Source organism: Hemiscyllium ocellatum, chromosome 7, assembly GCF_020745735.1.
Source record: "Hemiscyllium ocellatum isolate sHemOce1 chromosome 7, sHemOce1.pat.X.cur, whole genome shotgun sequence".
In the NCBI taxonomy this organism is placed as follows: domain Eukaryota; kingdom Metazoa; phylum Chordata; class Chondrichthyes; order Orectolobiformes; family Hemiscylliidae; genus Hemiscyllium; species Hemiscyllium ocellatum.
In genome coordinates this window covers 54,336,257-54,359,180 of record NC_083407.1, presented here as the reverse complement: position 1 = coordinate 54,359,180, position 22,924 = coordinate 54,336,257, and the positions used below count along the sequence as shown (strand labels likewise).

General features: G+C 40.0%; 1 protein-coding gene across 8 annotated transcripts in view; it reads right to left on the bottom strand.

Moving 5' to 3' along the window:
* Nucleotides 1–22,924, bottom strand: part of baz2ba (bromodomain adjacent to zinc finger domain, 2Ba) — a 369,151-nt gene that overhangs the window by 333,811 nt on the left and 12,416 nt on the right. Inside the window, exon 1 of one of the 8 annotated variants that reach the window (XM_060827208.1) lies at nt 2,669–2,712. The exons of the other annotated variants lie outside the window; for them this stretch is intronic. The gene's annotated coding sequence lies outside the window, so the exon portion shown is untranslated. Of the gene's footprint in view, nt 1–2,668; nt 2,713–22,924 lie in introns of those variants that run through there. 8 annotated transcript variants of the gene reach the window in all.

The window sequence follows — 22,924 nt, the reverse complement described above, 5'->3', positions numbered from 1 at the left end:
ACTAGAAACTTGGCTGTTCGTGCTACATTCCCCTGAGTGTCCATCACCCTCTACATTTTCCAGAACAGCATACTTGTTTAAGATGGGGATAGCCACAGATGACTCCTGCACTACCTGTCTTCTTCTCCTATCTTTCCTGGAGGTAACCCATCTACCTGACTATCTGCGATTTTTCTCCCTTCCTGTAACTGTCATCTATCACACCTCCTAGCTCCTGTAAATTCCTCATTGCTTCTAACCGCCACCCTAACCAATCCATGCCATCCGATAGGATTCATAAACACACAGTTAGTGTAGACATAAGCATCAGTGACAGGGAAACTGTCCCTAATGAGCTCAGCATCAACCCAAAACATTCCACTAGTCACAGGCATCCAGTCTAAATTGCGTCCTTCCACTATTATCCTCTGCTTCCTAGCATCAAGCCAATTTTGTATCCAATTTGCAAGTTCGCCCTGGATTCCATGCAATCTAACATTTTAGAGTAGCCTATCATGTGTAACCTTATCAAAGGCCACATCTACCGTCCTGCCCTCGTCAACCTTTCTAGTCACTTCATCAAAGAACTCTTAACAAATTTGAGAGGCATGATCACCCACACATAAAGTCATGTTGACTGAAGTCATAGAAATATACAACACGGAAACAGACCCTTCAGTCCAACTCGTCCATGCCGACCAGATATCCCAACCTAATCTAGTCCCATTTGCCTGTACTTGGGGCCATATCCTCCAAACTCTTCCTATGGATATACCCATCCAGATGCCTTTGAAATGTTGTAATTGTACCAGCCTCCACCATTTCCTCGGACAGCTCATTCCATACACACACCACCCTCTGTGTGAAAAAGCCAACCCTTAGGTTCCTTTTATATCTTTCCCCTCTCACCCTTGATACCCCCTAGTACTGGACTCCTCCACCCAAGGGAAAAGACCTTATCTACTTATCCTATCCATCTCCCTCATGATTTTATAAACCTCTATAAAGGTCACCCCTTAGCCTCCGACACTCCAGGGAAAACAGTCCCATCATATTCAGCCTGACCCTATAGCTCAAATCCTTCAAACCTGGCAACATCCTTGTAAATCTTTTCTGAACCCCTTCAAGTTTCACAACATCCTTCTGACAGGAAGGAGACCAGAACTGCACCCAATATCCCAAATGTGGCCTAACCAATGTCCTGTATAGCCGCAACACGATCTCCCAACTCCTATACTCAATGGTCTGACGAATATAAGGAAAACATACCAAACGCCTTCTTCACTATCCTATCTACCTGTGACTTTATTTTCAAGGAACTATGAACCTGCACTCCAAGGTCTCTTTGACTATTCCTCATCAAACCCTGTCTGTCCAACTGCATATATATCTTAGCTCTCAGAACATTCTCAATTAACTTCTCTACCAGAGATGTAGGAACACGGGTCTACAGTTCCCATGTTTTTTTGCAGCCTTTCCTGAAAAAGGGTACAACATTCACTACCCTCCAGTCTTCTGAGAAATCACCCGTAGCTAATGATGATGCAAATATATCAGCCAGGACCCCCACAATTTCTTATCTAGCCTCTTGCAGTGTTCTTGGATATATCTGATCAGGTCCAAGAGATTTATCCACCTTCATACATTCTAATATGTCCAACACCTCCTGTACTGTGATATGGACTGTCCTCAAGATAACACCACTAAATTCCCCAAGTTCCCAAGTCATCTTGTCTTTCTTCACAGTAAACACAGGAAAAACATTGAGTACCTCACCCATCTCCTGCATGCATGTCTACTTTGATCTTTGAGGGGTCTTATTCTCTCTCTAGTTATTCTTTTACCTTTAATTTACTAAAAGAATCTCTTTGGATTCATTCAATTCGCCTTAACCAAAGCTATCTCATGCCCCCTTTTCACCCTCCAGATTTCCTTCTTCAGTAAACTCTTGTATCCCTATATACCTCTAGGGAGTCCCTTAATCCAAGCTGCCTGCAGCTGAGCCACATTTCTTCCTTTTCTTTCTAGTCAAAGCATCAATATCTCTAGTCATCCAGGGCTCCCTATTCCTGCCAACTTTACCGTTCACCCTCACAGGAACATATCAACCTTGAACTCTCGCCATCACACTTTATAGGTCTCCCACTTGCTAGAGGTCCCTTTGCCTGCAAACAAACTATTCCAATCAACCCCTGCAAGCTCCTGTCTAATTCCATCAAAATGTGTCTTTCCCCAATTTAGAGCTTGAACCTGTGGGTGAGTTTTGTCCCTCTCCATAACTATTTTAAAATTAATAGAACTATGGTCACTGGTCCCAAAGTGCTCCCCCACTGTCACATTAGTCACCTGCCCTGCTCTATTTCTCAAGAGTAGGTCAAGTTTTACACCTTTCACTCTTTTCCTTTCACTGTCTAACCAAGGCCACACATCCAGTACGAACCGAGAAACCTCCCTTGCATTTCTACTTTCAATTCCAGTGTGAAGTGAATTAATAAGGGAGAGGAAATTTAAGACAGATGAGGAGGAATTTATTCCCTCAGAGTTGTGAATCAGTAGAATTCTTTACCACAGAGTGCTGTTGAGGCTAAATCACTAATGCAAGGTTTGTGAAGGTTTGTAGCTCAAGTTCAGGTTTAGGGTGTAGGTTTGCTCGCTGAGCTGCAGGTTTGATATCCAGACATTTCATTACCTGGCTAGGTAACATCATCAGTGGCGACCTCCAAGTGAAGCGAAGCTGTTGTCTCCTGCTTTTGATTTATATGTTTGTCCTGGATGGGGTGCCTGGGGTTTGTGGTGATGTCATTTCCTGTTCGTTTTCTGAGGGGTTGATAGATGGTATCTAGATCTGTGTGTTTGTTTATGGCGTTGTGGTTGGAGTGCCAGGCCTCTAGGAATTCTCTAGCATGTCTTTGCTTAGCCTGTCCCAGGATAGATGTCCCAGTCGAAATGGCGGTTTACGTAGATAACACCTTTGTCATCACAAAACGAAACAAGATAGAAGAGACATTTAGCATCATCAACAACACCCTCACAGGCATAAAGTTCACTAAGGAGAAAGAAACCGACAACAAACTCGCATTCCTGGACGTCACAGTCGAAAGAAAGGACAACGGAGAACTACAAACCTGCATATACAGAAAACCAACAAACACTTACCAAATACTTAACTGCACCAGCAACCATCCCAACACACACAAACAAAGCTGTATCAGAACACTATTCCAACGAGCCACCACACACTGCAGCACAAACGAACTTCGGAAAACAGAGGAGAACCACCTATACGACGTATTCAAGAAGAACGGATACTCAAAAAATACAGTCCGCAGATTCCTCAAGAACAAACCGCGACAAGCAGACCAAACACAGCCAGAAACCCTAACCACCTTACCATACATCAAAGAAGTTTCAGAAATGACAGCCAGACTGCTAAGATCCCTTGGAATCCTAGTAGCACACAAACCCACCAACACTCTCAAACAAAAGCTAACAAACTTAAAAGACCCAGTACAACCCATGGACAAAACCAACGTCACCTACAAAATTCCATGCAAGGACTGCCACAAACACTACGTAGGACAAACAGGAAGAATGTTAGCCACCAGGATACACAAACACCAGCTAGCCACAAAAAGACATGACCCTCTCTCCCTCATAACCCTACACACGGATGAAAAAAAACACCATTTTGACAGGGACAACACATCTGTCCTGGGACAGGCTAAGCAAAGACATGTCAGAATTCCTAGAGGCCTGGCACTCCAACCACAATGCCATAAACAAACACATAGATCTAAATACCATCTATCAACCCCACAGAAAACGAACAGGAAATGACATCACCACAAACCTCAGGAACCCCATCCAGGAGAAAGATATAAACAGAAATCAGGAGACAACAACTTTGCTTCACTTGGAGGTTGTCACTGATGATGTTACCTGGCCAGGTAATGAAACATATGGATATCAAACCTTCAGCTCAGCGAGCAAACCGACACTCTAAACTAAATCATTAAGTATGCTCAAGGCTGAAATTGACAAATTTTTAATCAGCAAGGGAATCAAGGGATTTGGGGGGATAAAAAAGACAAACAAACTGAAATTGAAGATCATTAAATCAACCTTGATTTCATTGAATGGCAGAGCAGGCTAAAAGTGCTGAATGGGCAAAAGTGAGGACTGCAGGTGCTAGAAACCAGAGTTTAGATCAGAGTGGTTTTGGAAAAGCATAGCAGGTTAGGCAGCATTCGAAGAGCAGGAAAAGTGATTATATATTAGAAAAAAAAGAGTACAATAGGTGAATGGGGGTGGGGATGGAGGTGGTAGGTCAAAGGGGAGGGTGGAGTGGATAGGTGGGAAGGGAGATTGGCAGGTAGGACAGGTCATGAGGACAGTGCTGAGCTGAAATGTTGGAACTGGGGTAAGGTGGGGAGAGGGGAAATTGGGAAACTGATGAAGTCCACATTGACGCCTTGGGGTTGAAGTGTTCCGAGGCGGAAGATGAGGCATTCCTCCTCCAGGCGTCGGGTGGTGAGGGAGCGGTGGTGGAGGAGGCCCAGGACCTGAATGCCTTCGGCAGAGTGGGAGGGTGAGTTGAAATGTTGGGCCACAGGACAGTGGGGTTGATTGGTGCAGGTGTCCCAGAGATGTGCCCTAAAGCGCTCTGCTAGGAGGCGTCCATTCTCCCCAATGTAGAGGAAACCGCATTGGGAGCAACAGATGCAATAAATGACATTGGTGGATGTGCAGGTAAAACTTTGATGGATGTGGAAGGCTCCTTAGGGGCCTTGGATGGTGGTGAGGGAGGTGGTGTGGGCGCAGGTTTTATGGTGGCAGGGGAGGGATTTGTTGGGGGGGGGGGGGGGGCGTGGACCTCACCAGTTAGTCACGTAGTCAACTGAAACTGTTGAATGGCCTACTTCTGGCCCAATGTTATATGATCTTATTTCCAGAAAGTTTCTCTCTTGTCTCCACTCCATTATGTTCTTAATCAGTCCCCAATCGATTGGCTTGAGCTTGGCCATGGTGTTAAGATGAAAGAAAGTCACCTTGACATTCTTCAGACCAGCAATATCAGTTCTCCCATCCATCACTGCAAGTTAACACCTTGTAACCAGTCTCTTTATCAAGGTAATGTCATTTTCCTGCAAAATTGGAGTGCAGATGAAAACATTCTCTGCTCCCTTCAGCAACATTAATAAAGCTTCTTTTACATCAGGATAATCCTCTGCGTTGCTCGGAAGAATGTCTGCTTGTTAAATTGAACACACATTGCACAAAAGAATATGGACAACATCGCTTGCACTTGTGAAAATTAAATGACTAATCCTGTTCACTATCCTTGATCTGCACCCACAATACCCTGTTTTCCAACCTCTTACAATTCCACTCAAATGACTATTTACCAGGAACTGAACTGGACTTGCCAAGTAATTAATGTGGAGGGTTCTTGTGGTGCAGTGGTAGTGCCGCCACCTTACGGTCAAAAGACTTGGCTTCAGGTCTCACCTATTCAAAAGGTTTATCACAACATAACTGAAAAACATATAAATAGTGTTGCTGCAAGAACAGGACACAGAACAGGAACCTTGCGGTGAGTAGCCCACCTCCTGACTAATCCACCATCTACAAGGCACGAGTCAGGAGTGTGAAGGAATAATGCCCACTTGCCTGTACAAACTCCAAATACAGCAACGCTCAAGAAGCTTGACACCATTCAGGACCATGTAGCCCAGCTGGGTGGCAACAAACATTCACTCTCCACTACTGATGCTCAGTAGCAGCAGCACCATTGACAAGACACATTGCAGAAATTCATCAAGGCTCCTTAGACAGCATCTTTCACCCCAAAATACTAACATCTAGGATGACAAGGACACCAACTAAATGAAAATACCACCATGTGTAAGTTCTCCTCCAAGCCACTCACCATACTAACTAGGACCGAGGTTTTCAACCAGAATTCTGTGGCAAGGTGAATAGTGTGCCATGCACTTTACATAATGTTTTCCGATACTGTGCATGTGCAGATATTTGGAACCTGCACGTGCACTGGACCAAATGCACATTACACAAAGAAGCTGCATATGTACAGTAAGGAGGCTTGCAATTGAAACAGCAGTTGAACTGGCCTACCTCCCTGGACACATTTCCATGAATGCACGGTCATGTTAAAAGATTAAATGGACTCTCTCTCTGGACATTAATGTAATATTAAAAGGGTTAAACTGCACTGACTTTGGGCAGGGCAAAAGCCATGAAAGAACGCAGATGACTACCCATTGTAATTTACACTTCATAACATTACTCCCTTGTTGTCGTCAAGTTAAACTATCAATTCAAGCCCTTACTTTCAGGGATGTTTTCTGGCCAGAGGTATGTTGCATCTTTGTTGTCTTGGGAAAGCACCTTTATTGGTCAGAGTATTGAATACAGGAGTTGGGAGGTCATGTTGCAGCTGTACACGACATTGGTTATGCCACAGTTGGAATATTGCATGCAATTCTGGTCTCCTTCCTATCAGAAAGATGTTGTGTAACTTGAAAGGGTACAGAAAAGATTTATAAGGATGTTGCCAGGGTTGGAGGATTTGAGATATAGGGAGAGGCTGAACAGGATGGGGCTGTTTTCTCTGGAGTGTTAGAGGCTGAGAAGTGACCTTATAGAGGTTTACAAAATTATGAGGGGCATGGATAGGGTAAATAGGCAAAGTCTTTTTCCCTGGGGTGGAGGAGTCCAGAACTAGAGGGCATAGGTTTAGGGACAGGGGGGAAAAGATATAAAAGAGGCCTAAGGGGCAACTTGTTCACGCAGAGGGTGGTAAGTGTATGGATTGAGCTGCCAGAGGAAGTGGTGGAGGCAAGTACAATTGCAACATTTAAGAAGCATTTGGATGGGTATATGAATAGGAAGGGTTTGGAGGGATATGGGCCAGGTGCTGGCAGGTGGGACTAGATTGGGTTGGGATATCTGGTCGGCATGGACGAGTTGAAATGAAGGATCTGTTTCCGTGCTGTACATCTCCAGGATTCTGTGACACAGAGTTAGGCAATTGTCTGTATAACGATTCCCCAGGATTCAGACCTTAGCATATGCATTATCTCCAAAGATGATCTCATCCTACCATTGTACCATGGGTAACATCTGACTGAGTAACTGGGGGTTGTCTTGAGTGACATGTGACTATGGGGAGTGGCCATAGTATCTGTAGGCATTGCAACTGACCTGTATAAAGGGGATGTGTTTATTTTGTTCACAGCCTACTTTAACCAGACTTCGCATGCCTGTGTGAAGGGCCAAAGGGGGTCACCTAGCTTGTACTGTGCTGAATAAAAATGGTTTCTTGTTCACCGAAGTTGATGTGTTATAGTTGCATCAAGTGTATAAGGACCTCAGGAATAAAACTACTTAACAGCATGGATTTTGAAGTGGATATTTCTGGAACTTCTTCTTAGTTGTATCACTTATCCAAGTCTTAGATTTTCAGAAGAAATTAATGTTTCTTGTCAAAAGAGTCAATTCCTCTGGTAATTCAGTCAATAAAACCTCTGAACCCAAACAAAAAGCAAGAACAATTCAGAGACAATATAATAAGAGCGATATGGTCTTTGGATTTTCATGGATAAAAGATCCTGTTAACCCCATACCTGAATGCCAACTTCTCTCTGCAGATGAGACAAACACTGCGGTGGTACCAAATAAGTTAAGAAGCCATTCACAGATGAACATTCATTTCTCATCAACAAACACATTTGGTATTTCAAGAGCTTACAAGAACAAAACATCAAGAAACTCGATGTCTGATGGATTGTGTGCAGATACCAAATAAAGCTCAAGAAGCTAGTTACTTGGTGGCTGAGCTTGTAGCAAAATTAAAGAAGTCCCAGACTACTGCCAAAATTTTCATCATGCATGTTAAAAAATCATAGTTGGGACATCAGGAGCTAATGCTTCAAACAAGAGCAACAAAATTCCATTCTCTGGTAATACAGTTAAACAGTAAGTTGGCTAGTCTACTGATATCGAGACAGTGCTGCAAGGAAAGTAGGATTTATAGATTGAGGAGTCCATCAATATAAGCGGCCACCATCAGCTGCTGACTGATGTTTGGTACGTTGTTGGGAACTCCATTCAGGAGAATGTTTTTTGTAAGGAGTCTTGCGACTGGTGAAGAAATATTTTGGATAACAGAAACCTACTTGAGGGAAAACAAACTTATCTGGCCTTATATTGAAACATTTTCACTGTTTCACATTTCAGCCTCCATGTCGGGGAAAGTTAAAGGACTTGTCAGTAAGATTAAAGTGCAAAATCATGAAATTCAGATCACCATGAAGCTCTTGTAGTCAAAACACTGGCACCAGAGTTAACTGCAGTATTATAGCAAACCTTAAAAAAAAAATCATGAATTACATAAAATCATGTCATTGACTATTTTGTGTGTGGAGACGGGGACTGACCATCAGAGTTACTGTTACACATCGAAGCAAGATGGTTACCATGGAGGTAGGTTCGCTTCTGTGCTCCAGAGAGGTAGAGTTTTCAACAATACATTAACAACCTTATGAAAAATTATTTTCTGAAGATTACTGGCAGGTTAAGCTAATATTTCCTGCCATCTGAACACTAAAATGCAGGGAAAGAGGACAATGACCCTGGCTATCGCAGAAAAACTTCAAGATTTCAGATCAAAACTGCACATTTGGTATGAGACAGTGGTGGAGGGGGTTCACTCAAGATGTTTTCACTAGCATAATCAGCGGCAAATGCAGCTATCAAGATGCACACCTCATATTGAACATCTTAAAGTACTAAAAGAGGAATTCAAATCTACTTCCCCTCAACAAATGCGAAAATCTATAGTTGGATACGCGATCCTTTAGTTCTCAGTCTTCTGATTCATCACAAATGCCAACTTTAAAAGAAAAACAGAAATACACAGAGCTACGGATGGATTGCACAACGAAACTGAAGAAGTGTCTTTGTATGTGTTTTGGCCGACTGTGGTACATGAATTTCTGACCATACTGCATTCTTGCCATTTGCTGCAACATATCTTTGCAAATTAGTACCTTCAACACTGACATACATGAGAAACAACAGGAGGGAGCACTTAGCAATGCAGCAAGATTTACAGGTGGCCCCCTTATCAATTCTTCCACAGAAGCAAGACTACACACACCAGCAGGACCTGGTATCCCAGTAACTTGCAATTTACTCTATTCTACATTTTGTTCTGATTCATTGTTCATGAATTGTTAGAAATAGTTGATTTGAGCAGATTATGAAAATGTGTCTATGCTTGCAGTTTATTTTGGCTAGTAGATTTGAAACATAAATTCAAATCTACTCCCCCCTCAATAAATGTGAAAATCTATAGCTGGACACGCGATCCTTTAGTTCTGTCTTCAGATTCATCACAAACGCCAATTTTACAAGAAAAAGAGGAATACACAGAGCTATGGATGGACTGCTGCGTGCACTAACGTTGTAAACTTCCCTAGTAAAGCCAAAGCCTTTACAAATGATAGCAAATATGACATAATGAACAATCAATTGAGCCGAAAAAAGTTGGCATGTCATGGAATTGTTTGTCTCATTGAAGTACACCTTGACACTGAAAAGGTTGGGAACCAGTGAACAAAAAACTATTCTTTCAGTTTTGCTGGATCATTTTCTGGAAGTCCTTTCCCTAGCTTTCAAAAGACACTAAAGGTTTGACTTCATTGAAAAATTTAATCTCTAATGTTCTTTTATTAAGGCCAAAGGATGCCTTCTGCAACCACAACAGCTTATTCAACTCAGAATTAGGCTACACTCCCAGTTGTATCCAGCATCAAGACTACTATTCTCATTTCTTTAATGCTGTTCACCTACACAAACACCTGTTACTTACCAATTCTACACAATTATTCCATAGCCCTGTTGGTTTGCATTCATACTCCATACACTATAATAATTTGTTGAAATGAAGCTGTTCAAATCATGTCCTGCATTATGCCAGATATACCATATATAAATAAAAGTCGATCCCCTATTTTTGACCAAAAAATCTGGAATTTTACATAGATCTTATGTAAAAGTTGACCCTAGTTCATCACAGATAGCAGATCAACGTTTGTGAGTCAAGGTATTATCCAGTACATAAATGTTACAATGAGGAAATGAATATTTTTCATGCTATTGTGTGTTTTGATGTCAAATCACACCAATGTTAGGTTATGGATTTTTTTTAACGTTCATTATCGAACGATCACGGTAATTATTGTGATACAAAGTTTATTACACTATAATTTCCGATGTAAGATAGGCCTATATGCTTTTACTTCACTGTCATAGGTGTGGGTGTGTGAATCTTTATGCAAACTCTGCTTTATTGTAATTACCTTATCCCCAATCAATTGGACATGCAGCTGTTGACGATTTCTCGCAGCTACAATGATTGGTGAGACTGTATGCGGGTCAAATGTCTGATAAAAATTATCAGAAATGTAAGGTTGAAAAACTAAAACAACAGTAAAACGAGAGAAAGAGGGAAATAGAAAAAATTGACCCGAAAATTTAAGACGCAGCAGGTCAGAGTCAAGTGACAACCTCCTTTTGTATGCATTTGGGCTTCTGTTAATGATATACCATCTTGGGACTTGAAGCATGAATTTCAGCTCTCAAAAGTAGTATCCGTATAATAGTCAACACTATAAAATTAACCTTTAAAAATTCAACTTTTGCACTAGCATATACAGTACTCAGTCCATAGGATAAGAAATGCACCCACAACACTGTTAGATAGGTAGCCCCACATATGTTAACACAGCAACAATACAGGTCAGGATAGTATGCAGTTTGGAGGGAAACTGAAGTGGAGTGTGGGAGTCACAGGTTTGAAAGATGCTGATTAGTAAGTATGTTCACTCAGATTAAAAACCTCACTGTTAGGTGCAGCCTCAACTCAGTGCTAACAGCCTGATCAGAGTCTTAAGTTTGAGATAACCAAATACAAATTACAGGTTCATACTTCCGCACATTACTTACTGAAGGAATAATGTACTGCTAGAGATGTCTTTTTCATTTTACATTAAACCAAGGCCACAAACCTTTAATCATACCTTCTCAATCCCTGGCTCAGCATTTTGTTCCTCATAATGCTGCTCAGCAAAACATGGAGATAGCTTGTGCATTCTTTCACAACTTCAGAATGTTACAAAGCACTTTGTTTAAATGTTGTGTTGCCACTATTGTAACAATGAAGAGCTGCACAAACAATAAAGAGATTGGCCAAAAAATTCCAATTACTGTCAGTACTGCCTCACAGCGCCTGAGACCCAGGTTCAATTCCCAACTCGGGCGACTGACTGTGTGGAGTTTGCACATTCTCCCCGTGTCTGCGTGGGTTTCCTCCGGGTGCTCCGGTTTCCTCCCACAGTCCAAAGATGTGCGGGTCAAGTGAATTGGCCATGCTAAATTGTTTGTAGTGTTAGGTAAGGGGTAAACGTAGGTGTATGGGTGGGTTGCGCTTCGGCGGATCGGTGTGGACTTGTTGGGCCGAAGGGCCTGTTTCCACACTGTAAGTAATCTAATCTAAAAAAAATTTGACTGATGGCATTCCTTTTTAAAATGTCAGCATTTTGTAGAGTTTGGCCTGCACAAATTTGTCCATCAGAACAAACCGAAGAGTAATCTACTCAGTGCAGGAAGAGTATTTCAAACCATTCTACACTTTTCCTTACATGAATTATTGTAACAATTCAATTTTTGAAAAGTGGCAAAGTCCCAAAGTCACATTGACAGTGACCTGAGGATTGTTCAGTATGTAGGGCTAAGTGAGAGGATTGGGGTTGCAAGTGGGGAGATAAGGGACAGGGTGCTGAGAGGGTGCTACAATATGTTACTAAACCTCCAGCATTTTGTGAATACTTATTAAGCTCAAGTGGATTGGAACCTTCAGAATTCTCAAATTGCAAGTGTCTGTTTAGGATGCTTCCAGACAAAGGGGTGTTGCCCATCGGAATTTTCATTTTCCTGGGTAATTCCTTTGTAGTCAACTGCATCAGGAATTCCACATGGTCCCAAACCTCAAGTCCAATCTGTACTGCCGAAGTAACTATCAGATCATTGGAATTTGTGGATCATTAAAACCAGCTAATTCCCAGAACTCCCTCTTTCTTTCAATAATGCAAGAAGACAATTTACATCTACTCAACAGGATAAACGGGATCATAATTTAACACTGAAAGACAGTCAATCTCACTATGCAACACTTCGTAAGTGTTATGCTTAAATGTATGGCTCTCAAAGATTATAAAGCCTTACAGCACATTCCTTGGTGGTACAAAACTTGTATACTGCTGAAAGAAACAGGTTTCTAAAGATTGTTGTCTTGTTCTCATGAGGTCAAACACTAGCACGTCAAATTTCAAACTATCTTAACAGTTTATACTACAAAAGGATGTTCATGTCTCCCTTTTGAAGGATATGAAATTCTGTTTGCAGAATTTAAAAGGATGCTTAAATTATCAAAAAAAAACAATGAACCAATGAACTACAAAGATGAAGACAACTCATTGCTCAATTGCAGCTGAGATTTTAGTAGGTGTATTAGAATTGGTCTCATGATCTTGGGTTACAGAGGAGAAAAAAAACCCATCATTGTCCCTCTGATAAAATGTTCTGCAACACCTGCTGTAAAGTAATTTGAGCTCAGGTAAATGCAGGTTTGTACTTAGTAATGATGCGCTTTTCTCTGCAAAAATGATCTTGGTAATACCAAGGTATTAAAAAACTGGGACAGATTTGAGAGGTTCCTGGGACATGTGGAGCCATATCAAGTGGTTACAGAAAAGAATAAATTTGTAAGCATACAAAGGTGAGGGCAAAGTGGAAAACAAAGTATGGAAAGTAGATAATCACCTGGTTTGAATGGCTTACATCCCAGGTTTCTAAAGCAAGTGGGTGGAGATATCAAAAAAACCTATCTGAACTTTCAATCTTCACAACTCTCAGGGAAAAGTTAGAAGAATGGAGAGGTGGTGACTTTAATTCAAAGGTGTAATTCAAGGGGCAACTAAAGGCTAGTCTACTTAACATTAGTGGTAGAGGAGATGCTGGAATCTATATTCGGGGGAACAAAAATCAACAGACCCTTGTACATGTTTCAGTTAATTAAGGAGAGCTAGTTTGGATTTGTAAAAGGTAGATCATATTTGATTAAGTGAATTTTTTTGATGAAGTAACAAATAAGGCTGATGATCGGAATGCACTGGATCTCGGTCTACACTTCCTCCTGCACTTGGAAAGCAGCCAACATAACCAAAGACCCCTTCCACCCTAGTAATACTCTCTTCCAACGTATTTCATCAGGCAGAAGATGTATAAGTTTGAAAACAAGTAGCAACAGATTAAAAACAGCTTCTTCCCTGCTGTTATCAGACATATGAAGAGACCTTTCATATATTAGAATTCATCTTTCTCTGCACCTTCTCTGTCGCTATACTGCATTCTGTTTTATTACCCTGAGGGGTACTTAAGTTAGGTATGATTTGTCTGATTAGCACACAAAAAATACTTTTCACTGTAACTCAGTAAATGTTACAATACTAAATCAAATCAAATTAAAAAGGATGTTGTTGAATAGAGTACAAGAAAGGCTGTTCAATTACAGAGAGTCTTATGGAATAGAAGAGTCAGAATTCAGCTGACCAAAACATTGACTTAGGGACAAAAAGCAGTGAATCACAATACATGGTTATTTTTCAAATTAAGGAGAGGTGGTAGAGAAAAGATACTTCTCCAAGGATAATTTTTGCTATAAACACTTAACTTAAATGTTGGAAAAAGATAACATTTGAAAATAATACCCAACTTGGAGGAATGAAAATCTGCAAGGATGATAAAAGTCATCTGCAATGGGACATGGATAGCAGAGCAAAATAAGGACAAATGAGCACGAGATGGAATTCAACAGAGAAATGTGAGGTGGTGCATTTTGACAAAAGGGATCATGAGAAACAATCTAGACTTAATGGCACAATTTTAAACAGTGTGCAAGTATAGAGGGCTCCCCAGGTGAACATGCATCAATCTTTAAAGGTGGCAGAACATATCAAAAGAGTGGTTAGCAAAATATATGGGCTACTGGACTTCAGAAGTAGAGAAACAGAGAACAAAATCAAAGAAATTAAACCCTTGTAAGCATTCTTTGTTAGGCCCAACTAGACTATTACACCCAGTTCTGGTCAACATATTTTAGGAAAAATGCAAGGACCCTTGAAAAGAATACGAAAGAGTTTTAAGTAATTTGATGGAGGGGAAATGGAGTAGAGTACCAAACTTAGGTTGGAAAAGCCAACGCAAAAGAGAGAGAGAGAGAGAGAGAAGAGACTTGATAAAGATGTACAATATTATGACTGGCAAGATAAAAGGTAGACAGGGAAGAATTCTTCCCATTAGCAAAAGGTACAAGGACTAGGGGACACATTTAAGATTCTGGACAAGAGAGAGATGAAGGGGAATTGGAGGAAGTCTTTTTTGAAAAAAGACACAAGAAGCAGGAAAGATCAGAAATGCACTGCCCATCAGTGATGGAAATTGACATAATGATTTCAAAAAGACAGAAGGAAATAAATTTGTAGAGAATAGGGATCGAGCAGGCATATGACACTGACTGGATTGTTCAGAGGAGAGCTGGCAAACATTCGATCAACTGAATGGCTTCTTTGTCTGCCAAAAGATGACCCTGTTATCCAGATCTTCCAGTCTCCAGATCATCAGAAGACACGACTTACCCTGGAAGATGCACATCAGATACTGGTGGACATCACAATGCACTGACCATGCAGTAACTGCCCAGGAAATTTAAATTACCCAGTATCTGAACCTCTCTGAAAATGTCTCCAAGTCCAACTCAAGAGACTTCAGCAGATTCCAACTTACTTGCATTAATAATTAACTAGGTAACCACCTAACAATCCATAGTGACCTGAACCGGGGCCCTCCAGTATCTACTCCAATGGACACTCAATTGGATGTATCACGACATCTTCACCTGCCCCCACACACCCCCGATCACCCATTTAACTTTTCTCTGTAGCTGCCAAAATTTCAACCTTTATTTATGATCCTTGGCTGGTTTGCTGCATTACTTCTGTTGTGGTGGAGTTTGCATAGGATGGCTAAGCTGAAAAATCCAAGCAAAATAATTGGTCAGCTTTTTGTCTGATCTGGGTTGGAAGATAGATTCTGACAGCTCTGATTATTTGGTGCCAAGATTTCTTTTTATATTTCAGAGGTAACTTTTTGCACTGAACAGGATATTTTGAACATCCTACTAGGTTAATCATGTGAGGGGGGGGGGGGGGGGTGAGGTGTTGGAAAGAAAGCAAAGTTCCCTAACTTTGCTACAATGAAATGTATCTAATACGGCACATAAAGATTTATTTATTATTACAACCAAATCAATGGTAGACCATAGAAATGGTGAATGGAAACAGTGTAAACAATAGAGGACACAGAAATCCTAAACTGTATTTCGCAGAAGTTTGAGCTACTATGTGAAAAGCCCAACAAAGGGCAAGCAAAAAAAAAAACAGAAAGAACAACAGATCTAGAAATCAGAAACAGAAATTTCTGGAAAAGTTCTGGTCAGGCAGCACCCATGAAGAAAAATCTGAGTTAACGTTTCGAGGCAAGTGACCCTTCTTCACAACTCAGAACTCTACAAGAGGTAGGGCAATTTTGGATCTAGTTTGAGAGAATGAACCTGAACAAAGTGGAAGGAATATCAATATGAGGCTACTTCTGTGGCAGTGATAGAATTCAGTTGGATTTGGCAGAGATATGGGAAGGCTAAGTTTACTATGCTGAGAAACGACTTAGCAAAAATGGACTAGAAATTGCTACATTAAGGTAAATTAGTATCACAGCAATGGGAGACATTCAAAAAGGAGATTTAAGGCATTCAGAGCAAATATGTTTTACTAAAGGGAAGGGTTGAATAGTCAAATCCAGAAGCAGAGGGTAAAATGAGACAAAAAAAAGGTTGAGAGAGCTTAAAACTGCAGAATGCATGAAAGCGAACAAAGAAAATGTACTAATCAAGTGAAAGCATGAAAAAACACAAATAAGTAAACTAATGAAAATCTAAAGATGTTCTGTAGCATACAAAGAGTAAGAGGATAACTAAGAAAAAAGCACAGCCTAATTGGGATCAAAATAGTAACTCATTTGTAGAGGTGGATAATTTGGGCAAAGTACTGAATAAATATTATGTTGCTGACTTCACAAAAGAGCAAGCTGATGATGACACTACAATTACAAAGGAAGAACGTAAAATATTGAATGAGAGTAACAACGTGTGAAAATAATTAAGAGATTTGACATCTTTTAAAGTAGTTAAAATCTCTAGATTCAGATTAGATACATTGTTATTCAGAAACAAGGGAGAAAATCTGACCATTATATTTCAATTGAATGAATTGAATTTATTATCATGTGTACCGAGGCACACTGAAAAGCTTTGTCTTGCGAGCAATACAGGCAGATAACATAGTCAAGTAGCATAGATAAGTAAATAATAGGTAAACAGCATCAAAAACAAAAACACAGGTACAGGTGAGTGTTAAGAATTTGCAAGTCCATTCAGAATTCTAACAACAGGAGGGTAGAAACTGTTGCGAAACCAGCTGGTTGTGTGTGTTCAGGCTTCTGTACACTCGCCTGGATGGTAGAGGTTGTAGAAAATTATTGCCAGGATAGGATGGATCTTTGAGAATGCTGGCGGCTTTTCTTGGACAGCGGTACATGGATTCTATAGATGGGAGGTTGGCCTTTGTGATTGTCCGGACCGAGTTCATCACTCTCTGTAACCGTCTCCAATCTTGAATGGTACAGTTGCCATACCAGGTAGTGATACATCGAGACAGAATGCTCTCAATGGCGCACCTATAAAAGTTGGCGAGGGTATTCGCCATCATGCCTAATTTCCTCAGCTGCTTGGAAGAGGAGACAACATTGTTGGGCCTTTGTAACCAGTGCATCCACATGAAGAGTCCAAAAAAGCCTGTTATGGATGACCACTCCCAGGAGCTTGACACTCTCCACTCATTCCCCCTCTGTGCTGTTAATGCATAGGGGGAGCAGGAGTAACATCCCGCTGGAAGTCAATAATGAGTTCCTTGGTTTTGCTGGCATTGAGAGCTAGCTTGTTCTCAGTGCACCATTTTTCCAAGTCTTCCACCTCCTGTCTTAGTCTGTTTTGTCACCATCTGAGATTCGACCGACCGTGTGGTGTCATCAGCGAACCTGTAAATGGCATTAGTCTGGTATTTGGTGACGCAGTCATGTGTATACAGTCAGTACAGTAGGGGGCTGAGTACATACCGTAGGGGGTTCCGGTGTTGAATGTTAGTGACGATTAAATATTGTCCCCAATCTTCACTGATTGTGGCCTGTGGTTCAATTCTCCCTTGCTACAAGTATGCTGCTAGATGTCTAGAGACCTGCCGATGTTGTACCCATTGTGTATCATGGAGAAGGAAGGAGTGATCTGAGTAATTATATGGCAGTTAGTTAAATTTCAATTGTGAGCAAATTATTGCAATGAATTCTGAGGTATGATATAAATCTTAATTTAGTAAGACATAGTTAGTCAAGGAAAGTCACCATGGATTTAAAAGAAAATCATATCCGACTAACCCAAGTGAGGTGACAGATAAGTTTAATGAGGGCAGAGTGAAGGTTACAGTTTACATGGATTTTAGGAAGACTTCTGAGAAAAGTCTCACCAGAAGGCTTGTGAAAAAGGTAAAAGCCTTTGGCTTCCAAAACAACTGGTGAATTGGATCAAAAACTAGCTGAATGAAGGAAGCAGAAAGCATAGTTGACCTACTTTTCCACCATTGAGTAACTATTACCAGTAAAAAATGAGGTCTGCAGATGCTGGAGATCACAGCTGCAAATGTGTTGCTGGTCAAAGCACAGCAGGCCAGGCAGCATCTCAGGAATAGAGAATTCTCTATTCCTGAGATGCTGCCTGGCCTGCTGTGCTTTGACCAGCAACACATTTGTAACTATTACCAGTGGTGTTCTGCATAGTTCAGTGCTCAGTCCATTCCCTGTTCTTTGCAGTTTGTGTTACTTAATTAGATGAAAATGTAAGGGACAAAATAAAAAGGGTTGCAGTTTGATACAAAAGTTAGCCAGGTGGTTAATAGCAAGGAGGAAAGTTTCAGATTGCAGGAAGATACACAGATGGCACAGTCAATTCACAATCTACCTTGAGCTGCATTCACCTTGATGCCATGCAGTAATAGATTTATGTCCAGTAAGGATATACCAAGCTTTTGGCACCAGAAGCATCATTCTGACATCTTCCTTTCTCCACAATTTCCACCTCACTTCTCAGCAAGAGAAACTTGGAATCATAGTCTTACTCAGCAAGATGCACATAATCTTTGATAACATTACAAGGAAGTAAAATATCTGACTCCAAAATCTATATAAATTCTTTAGGATTTCATCACAAACAAATATTCTATAATTATACCTTAGCTGCAGGAGATATTCACACCAACTGTAATCATAAAGTGTGATCAATTTATAATTGCAATTACAAGCATCAGTTTTTGCTGCATCAGCAGGCTATCAGCAATTGAAATGGGTGACCAAACCTTAGAAGGGGCTTGTGTCAGCAATTGCATAAACGTCACTTATACCAGCTATTTTTAAAAAAAAAGGTAAAAAGCCAACAATATTTGCCTTATAAAAACAAATTTACCTTCACATCATTACATTCACAACCTCAGGACATCTCACAGCCCTTCAAAAGTAATTCATTGTTACTGAAGTGCAGTCAATGTTGTATTGGTAGAAAACAAAGCAGTCAATTTGTCCAATGCATCATCCCAAAGATGGATCCCAAAGAAACAAGGATGAGATTAAATGACCAAACAATCTGTTTTCATGATCTGGGTTGAGGATAAAATATTGGCCAAGGTATCAGAAGATATGCGTGAAACATTCCACCAGGCCACCAAAGAGAACGAACAAAGCCTCACCAGAAAGACTTCATCTCCCAAAAATACAATCTATTGGTACCACACGAGATTCATTAGTTCACGGGCGAGAATGGAACTTGAAACCATGGTCATCTGACTCGGGTCAAGTTAAGGCTGACCCTATACTTTCAATACTGGACATAGGAAGTCATTTAGTATCCACCTTGAAAAGTACTCTAAAAATACACTGCCTCTCATTTGCATGTTTTTGCAAGTGTCTGACTTCCAGCATTAGAGCATTTTTGATTTGAACCTCCTTGTAATCATGCACTGAAATAAGAAATGTTTGATTCTTGCACAGCACTTCTTAAAAAATCATAAAAATCATTTCAAACTGAAAGTCACAATTAGTAACTCTTAAACATTGAAATCAAAAATACTAAAACTGCAAGTTTATTTAGGAACTTGTTTTTTTATAATTACAAAAACTTGTAGGTAGCTTAAAAAGACTGAAATAGTATAAAAACGCCTGAATTGTAGCCATTATTCCTCTCCCCCTCTCCCAGCTGCATTTGGCTTAATCTAGTTAGACAGAAGAAACAGCAAGATGACATTCTACTGTCCTAAAGTAGAAAGGGACTTTTGAAAGGAGGGGCATGGCTAGGGTAAGTAGACAAAAGATCTTTTCCTTGGGATAAGGGAATCCAAAATTAGAGGGCATAAGTTTAAGGTGAGAGAGGAAAGATTCAAAAGGGCCTAAGGAACAACTTTTTCAGGCAGAGGGTGGTGCGTGTCTGGAATGAGCTTCCAGAGGAAGTGGTGGAGGCTGGTACAATTACAACATTTAAAAGGCATCTGGATGGGCATATGAATAGGAAGGGCTTAGAGAGATATAGGGCAAGTGCTGGCAAATTGGACTAGATTAATGTAAGATATCTGGTCAGCATGGATGAGTTGGACCAAAGGCTCTGTTTCTGTGCTGTACATCTCTATGACTGTTTGACTAAATGCATTGAATTCACCTACAAAGAAATGCAACTTTAGTTCATCAGTGGTTCAAAGATTAACCGTTTACTAAAGATCACATATCAAATTCTACTCAAAACAATTATGGACAGACATGTCGATAACCAAATTTTAATATTAAAAGGCACAGTTTAATCATCTTATTCTTAATTAGCTTAACATGTAGCATAGTATTATCATGTTATGATGGACATAGAGATGTACTACCCCTCAGATGCTGCCTGAACTGCTGTGCTTTTCCAGCACCATTAATCCAGAATAGAGATGTACAGCATGGAAACCAATCCTTCAATCCACCTCGTCCATGCCAACCAGATATCCTAACCCAATCTAGTCCCACCTGCCAGCACCCGGCCCGTATCCCTCCAAACCCTTCCTATTCATATACCCATCCAAATGCCTTTTAAATGTTGCAATTGTACCAGCCTCCACCACTTCCTCTGGCAGCTCATTCCATACATGTTGCACCCTCTGTGTGAAAAAGTTGCCCCTTAGGTCTCTTTTATATCTTTTCCCTCTCACACTAAACCTATGCCCTCTAGTTCTGGACTCTCCCACCTCAGGGAAGAGACTTTGTCTATTTACTCTATCCATGCCCCTCACGATTTTATAAAACTTCTATAAAGGCACCCCTCAGCCTTCGACTCTCCAGGGAAAACAGCCCCAGCCTTTTCAACCTCTCCCTATCTTCTAACCCTGGCAACATCCTTGTAAATCTTTTCTGAACCTTTTCAATAGGAAGGAGACCAGATTTGCACGCAATATTCCAAAAGTGGCCTAACCAATGTCCTGTACAGCCGCAACATGACCTATTATGTAAACTAAAGACAAGAATCAGGAATAACAGAAGATTTATACATTTATCCATACATTAACTGTTCCATCATACTGGAGTCATAGAGTCATAGAAATATATTGAAAATTTCATCAGTCTGTTTGAAATAATCTGTTTGTAATACTTATTAAAGCTAAACTGCCAAAACGTCAAAAAAGAACTCCAAATAATACATAAATATGGTAACATCTGCACCTTTACCCAAGGAAAATAAGCATTCAATTTCCAATTTCAATAACATCGAAAAGAAGTTACAATTTAATCAGCAAGTCCTCAGCTCGGTTTCCACAGTTCTGCAACAAACATGAATTTTCATGACGGGAAGTACTATGTTTAAACTTGTTTCCTTATACAAACTATGACATTTGTGGTACTTTAGTATTTCAAATAGCAATATTCACTCTCCAGTCCAAGTGAATAGAATGGTTTTTCCTCAAAAAAATCCCCACTGTGTAATATCTAAATATTCAAGTGGAATGGAAAACTGAAAAAGAAACAGCTACATTGTTAAAACGGAAACTGATTTAGCAAATTGCTATATATGGCACCAAAGAAATAATTATTCAAGTATGAATTCATATGATTGTTCAGGATTACTAATAAAAAAAAAGTTTGTTAGGCCTCTCCCTTGTTTGAGATAAAAATGAGTGTTTGTAGATTACAATGGTGATTAACAAAACTTATGTAATGTGTTGCATTGAAATAACTCATAGCCCTGAACAAAATTACTTGTTGAAATGTTGCAGCTCCAGGCAAACTACTAAGTAAACAGTTAAACAAACAATTCTTCACCGGTACTCTTATTCTGGAATCACATCTGTCCATTTTAATTCACATATGCAACTGCCATACGTTGCCCTACATCACTCTTATTCTGTACACAACTTAAATATGGCGAGAATTGCAGTACATTCAACATTTGAATGTAGAATTGATCTGTTGCCTGTCCCCACTGAATGATTTCAGAAGGGCAATTATGTACAAATTAATCTTAACAGATACACTTAAGATAAACCACATATTAGGCAAATAAATCTAACTAGAGTATTAAGACCTAATTTTCCAAGCCCCAAAATCACGGTTTTCTATTACCATATATAAGACAATGCTCATTTTCAGCAGCACCATCCTATACAGTCAATTCTGACATAAAGCAAAAGTTCCATTCTCATGCGATCTCACATTATAAGAAAATCGTGCAATAGCCGCACTATTTAAACTAATGGGACTATTGCACTGTACCCAATACACATAAGGAAAGTTGGTGTTCTAAAATCTTCAATCGCATTAAAGACAATTCATGTTGAAGAAACCTGCATTATAGCAGAACCAAATGTATCTGCTTTTGTAGTCAGCCTAATTTTTTTTTGTGATTTTTAATTACCAGCATTTATAATTTGATGCAAGGGATCAAGCAAGTATAAGTTGTATTACCACAACACACAATAGTTTAAGATATTCCCTCACAAATGTAGTGAACAACAAAGGAGGAAAAAAGTCTTCCAACAAAAGTAGTACGAAGCTGGTTTCAATATATTTGCTGACTTGTCAAATACAAATTCCCATTAAGTCACGCCACCTGAATGTCACTTTATTACACGCACATTTCTTGATCATCATCATCATGGCAACAATGTTTTGAGTTAACACTAGTTTTTGCTTCCTTTCCATCCTTATCATATGCATGCATTTTGTGCTACCAGGAATCATCAGGCATCAGATCATTCATCCTGATGACATAATTGTGCAGAAAGATGCATGCAATCAAGGCAATTCCAACTTTTTAAACAGATCCCAGTGCAAAGGTTCTGTAGAAGAAAGATTTGAACAGTATCCAAAGCAATCCGTGTTATTTCACAAGAAAGTCCATACTGTTGATCTCTAAGAAATAAGGCCCATTTCCAGACTCAAACGGTTTTTGGTATTGAGGTTTCAGGATTGGCTGAGAGTAAAACACAGAAATCATTGAAATCTATAGTGTTGCTACTGTACACAGGTACTGTAAAACTGTTTGTCCTGTCTCCAGGAATAGTTTATTGAAAAATACAAGGTGTACCCTTAGGACAGAGACTTCAGTGACGAAGTATTTTTGTTA